The sequence below is a fragment of the Colius striatus genome, chromosome 3 (genome assembly GCF_028858725.1).
Source record: "Colius striatus isolate bColStr4 chromosome 3, bColStr4.1.hap1, whole genome shotgun sequence".
Taxonomy (NCBI): Eukaryota; Metazoa; Chordata; class Aves; order Coliiformes; family Coliidae; genus Colius; species Colius striatus.
This window is the reverse complement of record NC_084761.1, coordinates 78,434,051-78,454,160: the sequence shown is the minus strand read 5'-3', so window position 1 is coordinate 78,454,160 and position 20,110 is coordinate 78,434,051.

Here is a 20,110-nt window from a genome sequence, read left to right as displayed (position 1 = left end):
TTTACTGGTAAATATTGACCCAGTCACACTATAATCCAGTTTAGAATAGGATAAATAATAATGAAAAACTTGAAGATGTGCAGGAAAACATATATCATGAAATATCCTTGATGAAAAGTCTGGAATTTTCCAGTAACTCTAAGGAGTTATCTGCTCCTGTTTTCCAGGTGGTATAATTATTACCCGAGGCAAGAGATTTTATTTTCTTATGTGATATCTTAATTGAATGCCAATGAAGCATGTACCTTGCTTTCTGGTAAATAATTATTTTATTGATAGTTGTTAAGTAGGTTGTAGGCTTTATTTAGGAAATCTGTAAGACAGCAGAGGAAACTCCCAGAAAAATTTCCGACACATAGAGTAACATAGGGAAGTGCAACTGAAAACAGATTTGGCTATGAAGATATGGGCCTTACAGCCATAAATCTTTTTCAATTCAATGACAGACCAGTCACTATATAATTGCAGAGCTAACATCTAACAGAATGCTTCCATTTACTACTTTCAATTAACTTTGTATTGAGATTGGTATAATACTATTAGTTTTATTTAACTCCCTACTTTGGTCTTGCATCAACAGATATTCAGAGACTCCAAATGCTGTGCTTGGTTGTGCATAATAAAAAAAATTCTGCATATATTTTGCCAGCAAATCTATCATGCACAATATCTGAGGTGTCATAGATAATTCAAACTTGTTATGCCTGCCCAGCACACCCTATGACACGTGGACAATACACATACACTTCTAGTATTTGCAAGGCAGTTGCTCAGTTCAACAGGAATTAAGTTATTCTTTGCAGAATGACAGAATCAATATAGATAAGTGTATAATGCTATTATCTAGCAGCAAGAGCACTCAGAAAAATGCGAATCCTCATTTCTGTTTTAAGCAGTATTTTTCATTTGTTATTAGTTATTTTATTTAATACAAAATTAAACAAAATCTAATCTCAATATTAAAGTGAGTTCTTCCCAACAGCTACAGCTTCTGCTCACAAGCTCCTCCAGTGTGGGATTCCTCTGTGGGCATCAGCATTCCTGGCTCCTTCTGCTGCAACACCCCACTCTCATATATTCACGGCCTCTTCTGGACACAGTCACCACCCCTAGCATTGAGTCCTCCATGAACTACAAACAGTTCTCAGCTTCACCAATCCTCTCCACAGGATATAAGTGAGTCTCTGCTCCAGCACATCTCCTCCTCTCATCTCTCACTGACCTTAGGGTCTATATGGTTGCCTCTCTCTCCTCCAGCTCCTTCTATCACCACCAGCCAGAAAAGAAGCAAGAACAGCAAGAAAGAACAGGAAGAACCTACCTCTTCTGACTTCCTCTTTCTAAAAAGATGATCATGGAGGCATCCAGTCAGCTCAGCCCCAGAAGTAGGTCTGACAATTAGCACTGGGTCCGGCAGCACACTGTTGCGTGTTGGCTCCTTAATCACTTGAGAGAGGAAGTTGTCATCAAGATTCTGTAGGAATCTCCCAGCCTATGCATGCTTGGCTGAATGGCTTTGCCAGCAAATATCAAGGTGGTTGAAGATCCCCATGAGGACCAGGGATTGTGATTGTAAGCAAGCTCTCAGCTGTTTGTAGAAGGCCTCATCCATTTCCTCTTCCTGATCTGGTTGCCTATAAAAAACTCCCACAGCAGTATCACCCACACTACTCTGCCCCTTAATTCTCACCCATAAGCACTCAACTCACCCCTCCTTCTCACCCAGGCAGAGCTTAATGCACTCAAATTTTGCTCTCACATAGAGAATAACTCCACCGCTCACTTCATTTTCCTGTATTTCCTAAAAACACATAGCCATTCATGGCTGTGCTCACTCATGGATGCTGTCCCACCAGGTGTCTGTAATTGCAATGATGTTAGGGCCCTACATCTCTACACACATCTCCGGTTCCTCTTGCTTATTCCCCATGCTGTGTGCATTAGTGTATAGACAGCACAGGGGCTTACTCAAGCAGACAAGTTTTCCTGGATGAGTGAAAGAGGATCCTCCCTTGCTTGACAGACCCTCAGGGTGGTCAACCTTCTGCTTCTTATCTTGGTGTGGGGCTGAGAAGCACTCATCAGTACATTCCCTGCTCTGACTAGTTTCCCTGTTTGATGGGATGGTACATATTTTGTCTTTTCACACCTCACCTCCTGAGTCCTTCAGTTTAAAACTCTTAATCAAGTTGGCAAATCTATTCCCAAAGGTTCTTGTGCCCTTGTGAGACAGATGTATTTCATCGTGCTCTATCACATGCACAAGCTTATATTCACATACACAACCTCCCAAAAGTCCCAACTAGGGATAAAGATAATGACTGTTTTAAATTATCAAAAGATTTCTTTCAGATACTGCAATCTTAGTCTTTCCCTATGAACACTTTCTCTTTTTATGAAGTTGTCCAGCAGTTAAATGTATCTTTCTCCTCTCTTTAGCATATATGAGCTCTTGCTGGTCTTCAATAACAAAATGATCCTGATGAAGACTCAGGTCCCAGTCATTTGTTGTCTTAAGGGTTCAAGAAAAGTTTCAAAGACTTCTTTCTTCTAGCCTCTCTCTTTGTAATTGCATGGCAGTGGCCATATTAATGTCATATACAACAAACAGGGCACTTCTTCTACTCACATCTGTTTTTTAGATATCTAATTTAATGGACAAGTTCCTGTGTGACCTACTCTAGGTGGTCCTGTTCTGACAGGGAGGTTGAACTAGATGATCTTTCAAGGTCCCTTCCAGCCCTTAAAATTTTGTGTTTCTATGATGCAATCAGTTGTTCTGTATTACATAGAGTACCTATGGGATTTCAATTATAATACTCTCTTGTAGTACTGTTTAGACTACTATTCCCTAAAGTTTCTCTCAGAACTTTACAGATAGGACCTACTTATTCAATTCTGAATGCACTTGATTGTACTGAAATTCAGTTTAATATACTTAACCAAGATAATAAGATTATGGTAGCAATATCCTACCCTCTTACTAATTTACTTTCCCTCCAGTCTCTGTCATCATCAGAGGTTGTTATCAATGATATTTAGATCATCAATCTAGATCACTGATAAAGGAGCATTAGTGTCACATCTAATATCACTTCTTGAACTACCCAGTTAGATAATGCTATACACACTGATATCACATTAGCAATGACAATACATGATATCAGACATGAAATTGGAATGGGAGATAAAGCAACTATAAAATATATCTTTTTCAGAGAAAGGAGAGGCTACTAATTATTTTAGACTGAACTATAGTAGGTTACTCTCTATTAATAATTTGTACATGGATATAGATAAAAAAAAGTTTCTTGACTCCTGATTTATGTTTGTAGATTTTATCTACCTCTTTCTGTGTCTGCAACCAAAACAAACTGCTTCTGTCTCCAGATTAGAAACTGTACTGTATGCTGACTTATGAACAGACAGTTCTGAGATCAGAATCTCCAAAGAAATGAGAATTTTGTAATCTTGAAATACAGCAAAACATGCACAACTCAATAAAATCCCACCCTTGATGACAAGAAGCTGAGTCATAAAATTAAAATAAATTCATGTGTGTCTTGTAAAAATTCAGAGGGGAAGAAGAAGGAAGACAGCTGCAGCTAATATATCTAGAGTTTCCTCTCTGGTTCTTTTATTACCTTAATTTAAAATGAGTTTAGTGCTAATAAAGTTTCTAAGCAAAACAAAGTTTCAGATTACAGACAAGAGTTTGATTGTCTAGGGAAAAAGGTTGATGACTGCACAGGATCCAGCCCTCTGTTCAAGCACAGAATTAAATTAGTTATAGAACGTTAGCTTTTTCTGCCACAGAGATTGGTAAACAAACATCTTTCTTGGCTTCACCTACTCACCTTTGTTATATGCATTGGGAGCTTAGTAATTCTATCTGCTGTGTAAGTGAAACAGAGATATCCTCCATTCTGTGGCTTTATTTTTTCAGTATGTGGGTGGTTAGGAAATAAATAAGTATGCTCAATGGAATTCACAGAAAAGCCTGATGTTGTCATTAGTGTGTTCAAGAGATTGCAATTTCAACCAAATTTAAACACATAATTGTGTTAACATATAAAGAGACAAGAAGATTCCCAAACTTGATCTTTTTCAAATCAAGTCATTATTATTAATAATTGTAATAATTTTGTATTGCTGCTAATATGTTTTTGCATAAGGGTATCCCATTTGACCTTTTCCAAATGTCAGCAATAATATTGAATATGAATATGCTTCACAGACACTTTAAACACTCATATAATGTTTAATATTAAAAGATAATAATCCTGGTATTTGTACTCAAAATGTCACTGAATATTGCATGAACAGTGATCACGCAGGCTTAATAGCAAGGTATGTATTCAAACTGTGATATCAAATAGCTTAGAAAATCAGTATACTTATCAGATAGCTTAGGAAATTGCTTTTGTATTTTTTTTTAATTATAAAGTGTTAGTAGAACACTCTTCCTTTCTAAGGAATTTGGTCATAAGGATCTAGTTTGAATAGTTACCTGGAAATATAAAAATAGGAAAATATTAGTTCCTTCTATTAATGAAGATGTATCTTAATGCTCCTGGATTCTAAGTGAAAGACTTAATTCAGGAATCTAGTTCCCAAATTAATTGTATATTAAGGCACCTCAAACAAGTAGAAACCTCAGATGGGTGATTAAAAGAAACACAACATTTAAATAGACAAGATAGTTACAATGAACCAATAGGAAATATCACTTACATATTGTATACTTGAAAAAGAAAGAATTCTGAAGCCAGATCCTTTGAAAAGCTTCTCCATCCACATTGTGTTAAATCATAGAACTCTCTTCTAATGGAAAGTTCCTTAAATTGCCATTTTCCTTGTAATTCAGTAAGATCATAGAATCATAGAATCATCACAGCTAGAAGAGACCTTTAAAATCATCAAGTCCAAGCACTCACCTTGCACTGCCAAGCCCTGAACTAAATGGAACCATATCTTTTGGCATCTCATCTATGTGTCTTTTAAATATCTCTAGGGATGGTGAATCCACCATTGACCAGGGCAGCCTGTTCAAATGCTTATTAATCCTCTTAATGAGAAAGTTCTTCCTATGTCAAATCTAGACCTTCCCTGGTGCAACTTGAGCACATTTCCTCATGTCCTATCATTCTAGGCTAAACATCTCCAGTTCCCTCAGTTGCTTCTTACAAGACTTGTTCTCCAGATGCTTCAGCAGCTTCATTGCCCATGTCTGAACACACTCCAGCACCTCAATGTCCTTGTAGTGAGGGGCACAAAAGTGAATACAGTACTCAAGGTGTGTCCTCATCAGAGCCAAGTACAAGAAGACTATCACTTCCTTGGTTCTGCTGACCACACTATTTCTGATACAAGCCAGAATGCCATTGGCCTTCTTAGCTAACTGGACACACTACTGGCTCATGTTCAGATGGCTGTTGATTAACATCTCCAGGTTCTTTTCTGTTGGATACCTTTCCAGTCACTCGGTTTCAATCTTGTATCGTTGCATGGGGTTGTTGTAGCCCAAGTGCACGACCCAGAGCTTGGCCTTGTTGAACCGCATACAATTGGCCTCAGTCCATTGCTCCAGTCTGTCCAGGTTCCTCTGAAGAGCCTTCCTGCCCTCAAGAAGGTCTGTGCATCCACCCAGCTTGGTCACATCTGCAAACTTACTGAGAGTGCACTCAGTCCCCTCATCCAGATCATTGATGAAGATGTTAAATAAATCAGGCCCCAGCACTGAGCCCTGGTCACCACTGGTGACCAGCCACCAACTGGATTAAACCCCTCTCAGTACAATTCTCTATGACTGGCCGTCCACCCAGTTTTCCACCCAATGCAGAGTACATCCATCCAAGCCATGGGCAACCATTTTCTCCAGGAGGATGCTGTGACAGGCTGTGTTGAAGGCCTTACTAAAGCCCAGGAAAACCACATTCACAGCCTTTTCCTCATCCTATAAGTAAGTTACATTGTCACAGAAGAAGATTGGTTTTATCAAGGAGGATCTGCCTTTGATAAAACTGTACTGAATGGACCTGAACCCCTGATTGTCCTGTGTGTCCCTCATAATGATGCTCAGGATGGTTTGTTCCATAATCTTCCTTTGCACCGAGATCAGACTGACGGGCCTGTAGTTCACAGGATCTTCCTTCTGGCCCTTTTTGTAGATGGATGTCACATTTGTCACCCTCCAGTGCACTGGGACCTCCCCAGGGAGTCAGGACTGCTGATATATGATGGAGAGTGGCTTAGTGAGCACTTCCACCGTCCCCCTCTGCACTCTTGGGTGGATCTCATCTGGCTCCATGGATTTGTGTGAGTCAAGATGGAGCAGCAGGTTGCACACCATTTGCGCTTGGATTATAGGGACTTCACTCTGTTCCCTGCCCCTGTCTTCTGGCTCAGGTGGATGGATGCCCAGAGAATGGATGGTTTTACTGTTGAAGACTGAGGCAAAGAAGGCATTAAGAAACTCCATCTTTTCCTCATGCTTGTTCATTAAGTTTCCCCCTTCATCTATTAAAGGGTGAAGATTCCCTTTGTCCCTCCTTTTGATGCTGATAAATTTATCAGCTTAAGTAGTGGCCAGCTTTAGTTCTATCTGAGCTTTGACCCTTCAAGATATTCTATACATGACTTTACAACATCCTTATAGTTCTCTTGGGCTGCCTGACCTTTCTTCCAAAGATCATAATTCTCTTTTCCCTCCTGACCTCAAGCAGAAACTCCCTGTTCAGACAGGGAGCCAAAGATTGATGTGTCCCCACAAGCAGAAAATCAGGAAAAAGAGACAAGAGGCCTATATGGATGAAAAAAGAGCTACTAGAACTACTCAAGGAGAAGAAATAAAAGTGGGAAAAGGGCCTAGTTCCTTGGGAAGAGTACAGGAACATCACCAGTATATGCAGGTATAAAACCAGTAAAGCCAAAGCCCTCTTGGAATTAAACCTGGCAAAGGAAGTAAAGGAAAGCAAGAAGGACTTTTTCAAATACAGCAACAGCAAAAGGAAGATCAGGAAGAATGTGAAGCCACTGATGAACAATTATAGTGTCCTAGTGAGGCAGAATGAAGAGAAGACAGAACTACTGAACACCTTTTTTGTTTTGGTCTTCACTGCCAAGGTTGGAAAGGTATTGGAATGACTCATTCTGAATGTCATCTGAAAAGCCATGAAGGAAAAGATTATTATCAGGGGGAGTCAACACAGATTCACCAAGGGGAAATCTTGTTTGAGAGACTTCTATGAGAGTATAACTGTCTGACTGGGTGAGGGAAGAACAGTGGATGTCCTCTATCTTTACTTCAGCAAGGCTTTTGACACCATCTCCCATAACATCCTCATTAGAAAGTTCAGGTAGTGTGGCTTGGATGAGTGGACAGTGAGGTGGATCGAGAGCTAGATGAATGATAGAACTCAGAGGGTGGTGATCAATGGCATAGAATCGAGTTGAAGGCCAGTGGAGTTCTGGGGCCAGTCTCGTTCAACATCTTCATCAATGACCTGGATGAGGGGACAGAGTGTAACCTCAGCAAGTTCACTGATGACACCAAACTGGGAAGGTTGGCTGACTCCCCAGAAGGCTGTGCTACTGTTCAGTGGGATCTTGACCAGCTTGAGAGTTAGGCAGAGAGGAACCTCCTGAGGTTCTACAAGGACAAGTGCAGAGTCCTGCATCTGTGAAGGAACAACCCCATGCACCAGCACAGGCTGGGGACTGATCTGCTGCAGAGCAACTCTGCAGAGAGAGACCCGAGGATCCTGGATGATAATAAACAAACCATGAGCCAGCAATGTGCCCTCATGGCCAAGAAGGCCAATGGCATCCTTGGAAATGGAATGGACTTGAAGAAGATTGTGTCCAGCAGGTCGAGGGAGGTTCTTCTCCCCCTCTACTCTGCCCTGGTGATCCCTCATCTGGAGTCCTGTGTCCAGTTCTGGGCTCCCCAGCTCAAGAGGGTCAGAGAACTTCTGGAGAGAGTCCAGCACAGGGCTACCAAGATGATCAGGGGACGGCAGCATTTTTCTTATGTGGAAAGGCTGCAGGATCTGGAACTCTTCAGCTTGGAGAAGAGGAGACTGAGGGGGGAGCTCATTAATACTTATAGGTACTTAAAAGGTGCATATCAGAAGGATGTGACAACAATTTTTTCTGTAATAATTTTCTGTAATAATTTTCTGTAATAATTTTTTCAGTGATAGGAGTAGGGGTAATGGACAAAAGCCGGAACACAGTAAGTTTCACTTAAGCTTAAGGAAAAAATTCTTTTCTGTAAGAGTGATGGAGCGTTGGTGCAGGCTATCCAGGAAGGCTATGGAGTTTCCTTCTTTAGAGGTTTCCAAAACCTAACTGGACACATTCCTGTGTGACCTGATCTAGGTGGACCTGCTTTAGCAGGGAGGTTGGACTAGATGATCTTTAGAAATCCCTTTCAACCCCTACCATTCTGTAATTCTGTAACTGAGTTTGTATACTCATGTGCCATTCTTGATCTAATATTTGTGATGAGTAATTGTGCTGGCTTTACAGATGGTATCTTTTTTTAGTTATTATGATTACAAATGCTTCCAAATATATTATTTGTTTTGCATTGTCTTATATCGAAGTGGAAATGTTGCATTTGGTCAGCTAGTGAGTTCTGCAGTTTTCATTACAGACAAATTTCATCATTTTAAGTGTAAAATATTTTACCAAAAGAAGATAAGTTTAGTCATCAAAATTTTTTCAAAAAGCAAAAATTTATTTTTTGCTTACTGTTTTTATACATATTTTACCTTTCATGTGACAGTCATTGCCACTTTCTTTCTCCTCAATAAAGGAACATTTACATCTATCTTGTGCAAATTAGATATTCGAAAACTTGATTAAAGAGAATAATCCAATCTAACCCTTTATCAGCGAAATTGTGGGGAAATTAGAAGATAGGAAAAGCTAAAAAAATAATTACATTAAATGTTTTCTATAACTTCAATATTCTGACGATGAACACATCTTTTTTACAGTATTAGTAATTAAAAATAGGTAACAACAGAAGTATGTTGTTATAAGAATCCATGTTAAATGGTAAGTTAAGTGGTAAGTTAAAATTTTTAGTAGTCATGAAAGTTTTTGTGTTGTTTCACTCTTCTATAGATGACTCACTAGAAGAATAAGATGCAAAGGAGTTTTCACTTTCAGAACACTTTGCACAGAGGTAAAATGCTGTTTTCAAAAGTCTATCATTGCCTTATAAATTTTTTGTATACTTATGTACTAACATCTTTCATTTTAATTAAACTATGTTTGCATTCACTGAAATATACAGACTTGTGAGTGAATGTGCAACCAACTTTATTGAATTTTTTCAAAAAATATGGTAATATTTTTCTCTGCACACTCTCAATCTGTGTGAGCTATAGCTATTTAAAAGAGAGTTCTCAATATCTTCTTATTCAGAACTTCCTGAAATGCCTCGTTTAAACAATCATACATTGCAGATAGGTAAAGTACAAACCAAAACATGAGAAACAAGAAACATAGCAAAACTGAACAAGATGCACAATATTATTCTGCAGAACCGTGATAAAGAGTATGGCTTATAGCTATATTGCACTTAGAATAGTAAGAAAATTTAAATTGTGAGTAATTATTCATGTTATATCTCAAAATAAAAATATTCCCACATCTTTGCTTGCGTATGCAATGATAAATCTGTGTATCTGAATGATTTACTTAAAGTTTAAGGGACCACAGAATCTACTTGAAATATGTGAATTCCTACATGTATATACAGTAATATGAGAATCCTTTCTCATTCTTTATGTAGAGTTGTAACACTTGAGACCTCTCAGAATTTCAATTTTATGAAATATTCTTTCCATTGTGGGATGTATTAATGATTTTAGTATCTACACAGCCACATTTTTACAGAAAAAGTAGGAATTTAGTATATTGATGATGTCTTCCTTATTGTTTCACTTGGTTGAATTTAGTCAGAAGGCTTGAAAAGTATCAGAGATAAGGAGGAAAGCAGAATAAAATTAACCTTTGTTTCCCTAGGAAAAAAAATATCTCTCACATATGTCAACTTTAAGTCCCATTACCAAGTTTTGTTTTGACAGTGAATCTGTTGCCATATGTGATCTATCTTCTGTGAATATCTACCAATAACTTAGTATTCCTTTGTCTTAGATTTCTCTCCCATTCTAAAGTCCGTACCTTCTCTCCAGCAAGTAAATTATACATTTTTACTCTTGTCTGCGCGGTAGAATTACTGGATTCTGCATCTCTGTAATACTCTTGAGTTTGTAAATGCGAGGGTGTGAATGAATGAAATCTTTCAGAGAGTTAGCGTGAGAGCATGACAGCATTATGGCAACAGAATTGCAAATTTTGTGAATAACTATAACCTTGTCCTTCCATAAGATTTTGCATTGAATTTCACTATAACAATTTCCCTGCACCAAAAATTATGTTATAATCTTTGAGAACTTTTGGGGTTTTTTTGGAAGGGCTTGTATAGCTCGTAAGAGATAGAAAGTGTTCTTAAAGACTGATGTAAAGTGCAGAAAGTGAGCCTATTATAACTCTAAAGATGACATAACACTACAGAAAGATTTGTCACATCACTCTACAGATATTTATTTTTATACCATAGAAGTTTAAATTATTATCAAGGTAAGGAAAAGGTCAAAGTGTAAATTTTTGTTGTCAGAAAGAAAGGTGTCAGAGGAAAAGCAATTCTATTTGCTGCCTCCACCTCCCTGTTAAGATACATCTCTCTCTCTATAAACTTATGTATATTTCAGTTCCAGACCAGCCTTTTCAGTGTTTCATTTGCATTCTCCCAGAATACTGAAGGAGAAGTCTGAGTGAAGAAAACATCCTTGATGCCATTGTGGGCTTCCTACTTCCCAAAAGCATGAGGAATAATTCAGTGAAACAATTTAATGAATGTTTCACTCAGAATTAATGTGGGAAAAGAAAAATAGTTACTAAAGTTTAATAGCCCTACCAGCCTTTCACAAACTTTCACAAGCTCAGGTGCAGTTTTTCATAGATGGCTGTCATTATTTATGAATGCTGTTTTCGTAAGGAATTTTTAACTCTCTTCTAGATGGAAGAAGACAAGCATCCATTTTTGAAAGGATATGTATTGACTTTTCAAATAATGAATTATGAAGACATAAGTAGATTTCTGTCAAAGAGGAGGGTTATTTCAATCAGAATTTATTTTCTTCCTTATAGATATAGGCCTTAAAAAGTCTCCTATAAGACATTGTACCCCAAAGCTTCAGAACAATTCAAAAAAAAAAGAAAGCACACAAAATCGATTGAAAATAGAATAGTATCAAGCACTACTCAATACCAAGATTTCCAGACTGATTATTTTTATATGGTTAGTATAACACAAGCAAAGACATCAATTGTTAATAACATGTGAATTTGTTAGAAAGAACTGGAGAAATGTCCCTAATAAGACAGAGGCTGCTCCATACAAGCAGCTTGTCACACCTGCACTAAAGCATAAACAAAACAAAAACAAAAAAATCATTCTGAATCTCCACAACAAACACTACAGAAACTTACAACTGATGTTCTGGCGTGTAACCCCAAAATCAATAATCCTACATAAACTCACAAGGCTCTTTCCATTAATTTTAGAATGGTTTTGATGAGACTTTCCAGGCAGGAATTTTTAATGTCATTAATCAAGTTTTTGAGAAGTTACAGTAATTTTTAATCCAGTCTTCTGACATACAAGTTTACCTTAGAAATAATCCAGAAATGTACTGTCTACTTTACGATGAGTTAGGAAGTAGACAGGAATAATTGACCTATCTCATGAGATAATAAAAATTTTTACAACAAACTTCATGCAGCAGAAATGCACATCAGGAATACATCTTTTAGCATACTTTCTTCTGGGACACGTATATGCACTTTAGAATTCCACTCTACAGGTGTGGTTCTATATTGCAGTATATAAGTAGCTTTCTGCAAAATTATAAGCCTACTTAAGATATAATTTAAGAGAGTTCAGAGTTTGAGCATGTTAGGAAGTTTTTGACATAACATTTTTCTTTAAGAAAATATTAGTTCAATAAAAGCAAATCAATTTTCAGGAGGTTTTTTTCTATATTTTCTTTCAAAATTGTAAGAACAGAAGTTATAAAGTTTTCAGCAGCATTGACTTTGAAATTACATAACCAAATATAATTTCCAAATTGAAATATTTCATAGTCTTAGCCTTTTACAGTCAAGAAAGTTTACTTGGAAATTATAATAAAGTCATTTAGACCAGGTATAAGTTTGTGTTTGATTTTATCTCAAGATATACAATTTTTGTTTTTCTTAACTTGATTTTTTTCTCAAGGAAAATAATTATTTTTTAAAGTCAGTTCTAACTACAATTTAAATAAATGGATGATGATATTTGAATGGTGTTTAGAAAGTTTCTAATGAACATAAAATAACTTATAGTCTCTTCAAGATTTAGGGATTACGGAAGTACCAATGTTCTTACCAATAACTCATCTTCAGTGAAACTCTCTTTTCTTAGCATGATAAAGCAAAATCCTGTTTTTTTAAACTGCATAATAAATATAGTTTGGAAGATCTCTGTAGTTCTCAATTACTTTTGAGGAGTTGCACTGTCTAAAACTATGAGCATACAATTGATTTTCATGACAAGAAATGGCAAGAATCCTTATGTTCAAGTAACAATAATTTGGAAATGTCTATCAAAAGTTTAATCTTGGCCTGATTCTATCCTTTTGGTGATGAGAGTATTGTCCTGTTTTCATGGTCTAGAATTATCTTTCTGACAGTTTTTATGAACCACTGGTATTTATTTTCTTTCCATACTTTCTGTGGCTAATAGCTACCAAGTTAGAACAGAAAACATGGCTGATATTTTGAGTATTTTTGTTTTTTCTGTCTCACTACATTCTAAAGGCAATGTAAAAGTAAGAAGGCAAGAAAAATCCTTAGCTATCAACAGGGAAAAAAAGTTAATGGAAATTAGAATAAGGCGGAAATTGGAAAGTCTTCTCAGCATCTGAAGGTAAACATAAAAATATACCCTTGATTTGAAAGAGAGGTTGAGTAATTTTCTTATTGTAACAAAAATAGATTGCAGAATATGTTTCAGGTTTTACTTAGATTAATTTTTGTATTATTGCATCAGTTTGTATACAGTCTTTGTTTATTTAACCAGTTTTCAATCTTTATCTTGAATTTTTAACTACAAGGATCAGTACAAAGGATATTCTAACATAAGATTAAAATAGAGTGCTCAAGATAATGTATCTTTACACATCTCATCCTTATGAAGTAGAAGATATTTTTAGGCAAGGTAATTTATTACCTTATTTCTTTTTTAAAAAAAAAAAATCTTGGTTTATTTTTTAATTTCTAAAAACCAGAATTTAACAAAGTGAAAGAATTTTTAAAAACTCTAAAAGACAAACTTCCATAACATACGATATATATTTCTATTTAATTGAACACTGTCAACTGTTAGCATGGACCAAGTTAGGGAAATTTGCAAGTTAGTAAAAGGCATATATATCTAGTTTTATGTGGTCAGATAGATCTTTCAGTCTAAAGGAGTTCTGCAAGTTCTGCAAGACTTGTTGCAATGCTGAGTATAGGTTTAAATGTCTTCACAGAGGTAAGTTTTAAACTGAAAGAAAACAAAGATCTTGAAAAAAATAAATATTTACCAGTTTGAGAAGCTTTAGAACATTTACCATAACTATTTTTTCTCTTCAATTTGTGCTCCAAGAGAAGATACTAACACTAGGAGCTGCAACTCAGCGAAGTATACTTTTTCTTGGTAAGATAAGTAATGTCATGATGACGCTGTCAGCAAGGCTTTCACTTGAGTTAGACTGCACTGTCAGCCTCGTGTATCTGTATGTTTGGTGTCTGGGTGTTTATAGGTCTTTCTTCATTCACTAAAAAATAATACACTCAAACCAATCTACTGGTATTTAATGGGATTTACCAATTGTATCAAACAATAAGATCCTCAGGTTCCATTCAGCATAGCAAAATGACACATTTTGATTTATTTTAAATTACCCGACTAAAAGGATTTAAGTCGTAATACTTAGGCTCTTGAAAATGAGAGATCCTTATCTCATTTAGAGAGTAAATTTACAGAGAAGTGACAGGTTTCCAGATGAAACAGTTAAAAGAAAATATTAAGGCTAGAAAGTACCTAAAGTGAAGAAGCAAATGTTGCCAGTACGGTGTCATTAGAGCATGAAACACTATAACCCTTGACTACAAGTCTGACTGAGTATCTTTCCTTAAAAGTAAATCAAATAATTCCTTCAAAATTTTTTTTAATCAATTTGGGGAAAATAAAGTTAAAGTGTTATAAAGTCTGATTTTCTTTTTTGTTCACATCAACAAAAAGTTAATAAGTCAATTAGAGATTTTACTGTGACATATTATCCAAATCCTTTTGATTCTGACTTCAGAAGAAAAAGAAACAGTACTCTACACTAATGACTGAAAGACAAATACCACCAAATCAGTGACATTAACTAAGTTTCTGCTTTGTAATTGATTTAATGATTTTTGTTGCTATTTAAATCATGATAGGAAATATATTCTTTGTCTATTTTGTCCTATATGTAGTTTTTAGTTATCATTAACAAGATAATAAGATACTAGATGTATCATCATTCTATTTTGAGTGATGTTCCAAGTTGTAGTTAACTGAATTGCTTCATCTGAAAAAAAAAAAAAGTGATGCATACTCAATTTTTAACACCAGTTCAATATGACACAAATTCAGTACAGATTTATTTATGACCAAACATAAGCTGTTTAGTTTATAATTATGTTATTTGTTTTATCATCAATTTGTAAGAATGAGCTTGTAAGAAGAGATACAGTCATTTCAGTGTTCCCTTGTGGAAAAGGTTTTTCTTAATGAATAAGAAATAAAAATTCTCTGTGATGAAATTTGAAATGCACATGAATGAAATCAAATCAGACAGAAGGATAAACTCACTCATTTTAAAAAAGCTTTTCTTGTTGAACTAAATCAATTTATGTATACAATACACAATCAGTGTTATTTTCCTTTATGTCTAATTTCAACTGGAAGTGAGAAACTTCTGTTACCATGTGGTTTATCTGCTCTTATTTGTGCAGAGCTATAATTCATCATGAATATTTGATAAATGGCAATATTTGTATACATGCACTTATTGTTGAAAAATTGGAATTCTTATTACTTTTAGCAACCTGGAGTGCAGTTATTAATTTAATCATCTCATACTTATGTAACTCTTGTAAACATGAAAACACCTCTTTCTTCCATAATCACAAATCTACAGCCTGAAAAACAGAACTTAGAAATACTTGTCTGTTTATAAGCTAACTCTAAACTTCTCAAAACCAAAAAAAAAAAAAAAGTACAGCAGTAGTGAATTTTGGAAGTCACTTTTTAACTTTGCTAATATTACTCTCTCAGCCAGAAACATTCAGATCTCTGAACTATGACAACTGATGGTGACTTTTGGGTCACTGTTTTCTTTCCTCTTTTTAATTAGTTCATGATTAGGACACTATTATCAAATAATGGAGTCCTTATACATAAAAGGAAAATAATTAATCTATTAACTCTTTATTAAATTATTTTAGACTTTTTATTAACCAGTTTTGAAATATTTAAAAATATGTCTCAACAAAGGATGTTAACATCTTGCAAAATTACCAAACTCTCTTGAAAGAGAGTTTATGATTGCAGTTGTACTTTGCTCTATCTTTTCTAGCTATCTACATCAATTTCTCAAATTTAATGCATAATCTGTGACAGTCAAGATAGTAGCAATAGTTTTGAGCCAAGAAGGCTATTACAGTATTTATGTACCAATTTTCTATGTAACAATGACTAAGATAACATCATTTACATTTGATGGGGTTTTTTTATAGCAGACCTAGATTCGCTCTGTGTTCTGCAAAATTCCTTGCATTCTTCACTAATCTTAGTAGAAGTTTTATTTTTTTTATTTCAGCATGAAAAAATTACAAGAAACAAAATTTGGAAGGAATATCAGAAAAATTTTAACTGTGAGAATAGTGGGATGCTCAAAGCTTCTGCCCAAGTTATCAAAACTCTGATTAGAAGTTTTCAATAATATGACTCTAAAATATCTTGATCATGTTTCAATGAAAAGATGAATCGGCAACTTTCTTGACACCTTCTCCAGCCTTTCACTCTATTTGTGTTTTTACCATGGGTCAAACAGATTTACATCACTAGTTTTCAATATGGAGTCGGTACTGCAAAGGTACTCTCCCAATATGTCTTCAGAGAATCATGTAGGCACTTTAAGGGAGCAGCAGAGGCAAGTTTAGTCTCTAAGAGAAAGTTAGCTGAAGCAAGGTTGACCCTCGTTCAGAGTGTGCCCTTACTCATGAGTCAGAGCCTCACTGAGTCTTATCAGAGAGAGCATAGCTAGGGGTGGCATAAGGGATGAGGAAGAGGGGTTATGGTCAGCTCAACACACATGATCTCTACTGGCCTTTCCTCTCAGGGGCGTTTGTATACATAAATTCATGCATCAGGGAAAGAGAAATTGAGGTGATGGGAATACCTAGAAGACGATCAAGCAAAAAAAAAAAAAAATACAAAGAGCCTAAGTAACTTTGCTCCTTAATATATTTCATGAGAAAAATCAATTCTTACACAATATTATTACACAAAGCTGTTAGTTTTGACTATTTATACCCTAAATCAACTATGAATGTACAATGTCATGATGTACTATTGTACAGATAGTTCAGACAGCTATGGTTCTTTACAGCCTTACAGACATGGGTTGAAGTGATCAGGTTTGAAAGCTCTCTGTCAAAAGCTGAACCAGATGTAAGACTGCCTTCTTTTTAGTCCATCTTGCCTGTCCATGCTTCACACCTTTGTTTTTTGCTCTCTCCACATGCTTTTACAGGTCATCTGCTCCCAGTATTGTTTATCTAGGTTTTTTTTCCATCCATTCTTCTTGTATATTTTGCAGAAAGTCCAGCCTTTTTTCAATTCTCTGTACTTATTCTGCTCTTACTTTGCAACTTTTAAAATATTTGTATGCCTCCTATGTGCTACACACAACTTACTTCTCTCTTGTTTGTCACATCGATCACATACTTAGAGAAAAAACTTATGTATTCTGTCTGGCCTGCTATCATAGTATTAAAAACATTTGCATGCTTTTGTTGGTTGCATTATTTTAATAGGCTTATACTTGAGTTTAAGGAAAGCTAATATTTCTTATTTAGTGATTAATGCACTTTAATGTAAATGAATCAGAGGTTTCTGCTCTATCAAAGATGCTTCAATATCTTAAGACGTTTAAAATGTAATAGCTTATGTCTAGTTCTAGGAGGAATAGTGTGTGCAAGAAAGCAATACAGACTTTATAATCTTACACAAACTGCAGTTCCAAGCATGAAGTCAAGGAAAACAATATAGAAATAGTGACAGTAGATATGCACGAGGCATGCAAATTCAGATCAATGTTGTGAAAACTTTTGGTGAAGTACCTAATTCTTTCTGAGAGTAATCTGAATGAAATTCTGTTTAGTGTCTATACAGAAAAAATAAAAGTGTTTTACTCAAAATTTTCTACACCTTTATTAAATTCTTGCAACAATACCAAAAAAGCTTTACTGCGAAATGTATTGTGTGTCTGAATATCCTTTCTTCAAATTACTTTTACAAAGTTATTAAAAAAATAGTATTGCTTCATACTGTAGCAACAATATAGAAATTTAACAGTTAAAAGTTAGACTCTTCTAATCCTTATTTCTGTCTTTATAACTAGATAGTTGAGGGTAATAAAGAGAATTTATCCTGAATACTTTCCTGAGAAAACAAAATAGTCTTAGAGGACATTTTCTGATGATCTTATTGATCTCTTTCAGTTAAAATAATTCTATGATCCTACGATTACCATAATTCAGAGTCATGGTTCTAATCTACGAGATTTGGTTAAGACTAATAAAAGGGGGAATTGTACATCATAGTTATAAATCTCTGGAAACCAAGTGGACTAGGTTAACTGAAGATTTTCCTTAACTTTCTGTTAAGAAAAAAAAGTGTTTTTCCGTTAAGAAAAAAAACCCAAAATTGCAATAAATCAATAATATATAGCTTTCTAGACCATACTGTCACTGAAGCTAAGACATTGATACCCAAAAGATGTCAAATTAATCAAATTACACAATTCTTTATGTCTTTAAATAAAGCCTCTCCAAAGTTATAACTTCTAAAATAAATACATAAAATATTCACTTAAACTAGATGTCTTCACCAAATGCAAAAGCACAAGAAGAGACAGGGCACATGAAAAACTTTTTATAACACCTGGGAACATCTCTGAAGAAAAAGAGTTGCTAACAATCTGGGGAATATTTAAAAAAATTGCTTTAAACATCATCAAAAAAATCTCAGTAGGAACACCACTTTCACAAAATAACTTTTCTTTAAGATACACAATATTTCCTAAGCATTTAGCTGATGATTCTCTACCTGTCTTTGCCAGAGTCGATCTCTTTAGACAGTGAAAGTCAGCTTATAATAGAATGCTCAACAATAAAGTGAAAAAAAGTAATCTTTGAGTATTTCATAGAATCATAGACTGGTAGAGGTTGGAAGGGACATTTACACATCATCTAGTCCAATATCCCTGCAGAAGCAGATACACCTAGATCAGATCATTTATCCTTGTTGAACCTCATGAAGTTCTTTGCTCAACTCTTAAGGTGGTCGAGATCCTGCTGAATGGCAGCACAGCCTTCTGGTGAATCAGCCAGTTCTTCCAGTTTGGTGTTATCAGTGAACTTGTCTCTCACTAGATGTTATTGATCTGGGAAGACAGGTTAAATTTGTAACAACATTTTTTTCAATCTGCAATGAAATAATTTCTTACGCTTAAAGTTAATTTGTTCAAATGGACATGATATGTATGGGCAGAGGGGAGATAATTTTTTTGCAGGCATGCCAAACAGGTACTGTTATAAACTGAGCAAGTATACATTATATAAATGACTGTAAAGAAGTACTGTGCTTCATATTTTTAAGGGTATTGTGTTTACATACACTCATTTGATACACCTCTACACCCTCTATTGCATTCATATAAATGAAAAGATTGTTTCAAGTTAATGTTTAAAACAAGCAAATTACTACTACTTTAGAAACCACTTACAGTAAGAACCTCAACTTGACATACCAGATACTAGTTACAAAAAAAGAGATCATTTATTTGAAACTGCATCCTGTAGGATCTTGATTCTCATTTAATATATCTCGTTGCTTTCTATGTTGGAATTTTGTGCTTCAGAGATTGTCTCCTTTTGTTGACAAATCTAAATTCTTTTATTGCTCTCCAAATTGTTTCGTTTCAGCATAATATAAAAATATTCCTACTTGGATATATTTCCTCAGCAATTTATCACTGCTTTCCAGTACAGCTAACAATGTTACCCTTTTTTTAATGCTTGTCAAGTATACCTGATTATAAAAGTAATGAGAAGAATGAAGGCTGAAGTGAGTAGCCATTCTTGATGCTAATGAGAGAATAAGGCATATGTTTCTTTGATGTCATGCTTAGCATATTTGTTTTAATAAGCAGATATGCTTCTTCCTCCATCATGTACTTCTTGTGAAATGCCTTCCATGCATGGAAAGTCTCACCTTTCACAGACTGCCTGGAATCATGGTTACTAGGGGAGCTGCAGCAGAGCAGTAGTGTATATATTCAAATCTCTTCTCAGTTTTTAGGAGAAAAAAAAGCCCAAAACAAAACAACACAGTGTTTGCAAGCAACAAAATGATTACGGAAGTTAAAGTTCATTGAGAATGCCAACCAGACAAGTCACATTTTAAAAAAAATAAAATAAAACCACTCTCTCAGGTATGATTGTAAGAATTTAAAAATCTTTATCTTTCTCCTCTCTACCTCTAAGATCTGGGTAGCACAGTTTAACCCTATAAGAACAAGTGGAAAACAAAAATTGTACTGTTAGGGTTTAGAATCTTTGCAATTATTCCTTGAAATTGAGAAATTAACCATAGAAAGTTAATTCCACTTCTTTTTAGACT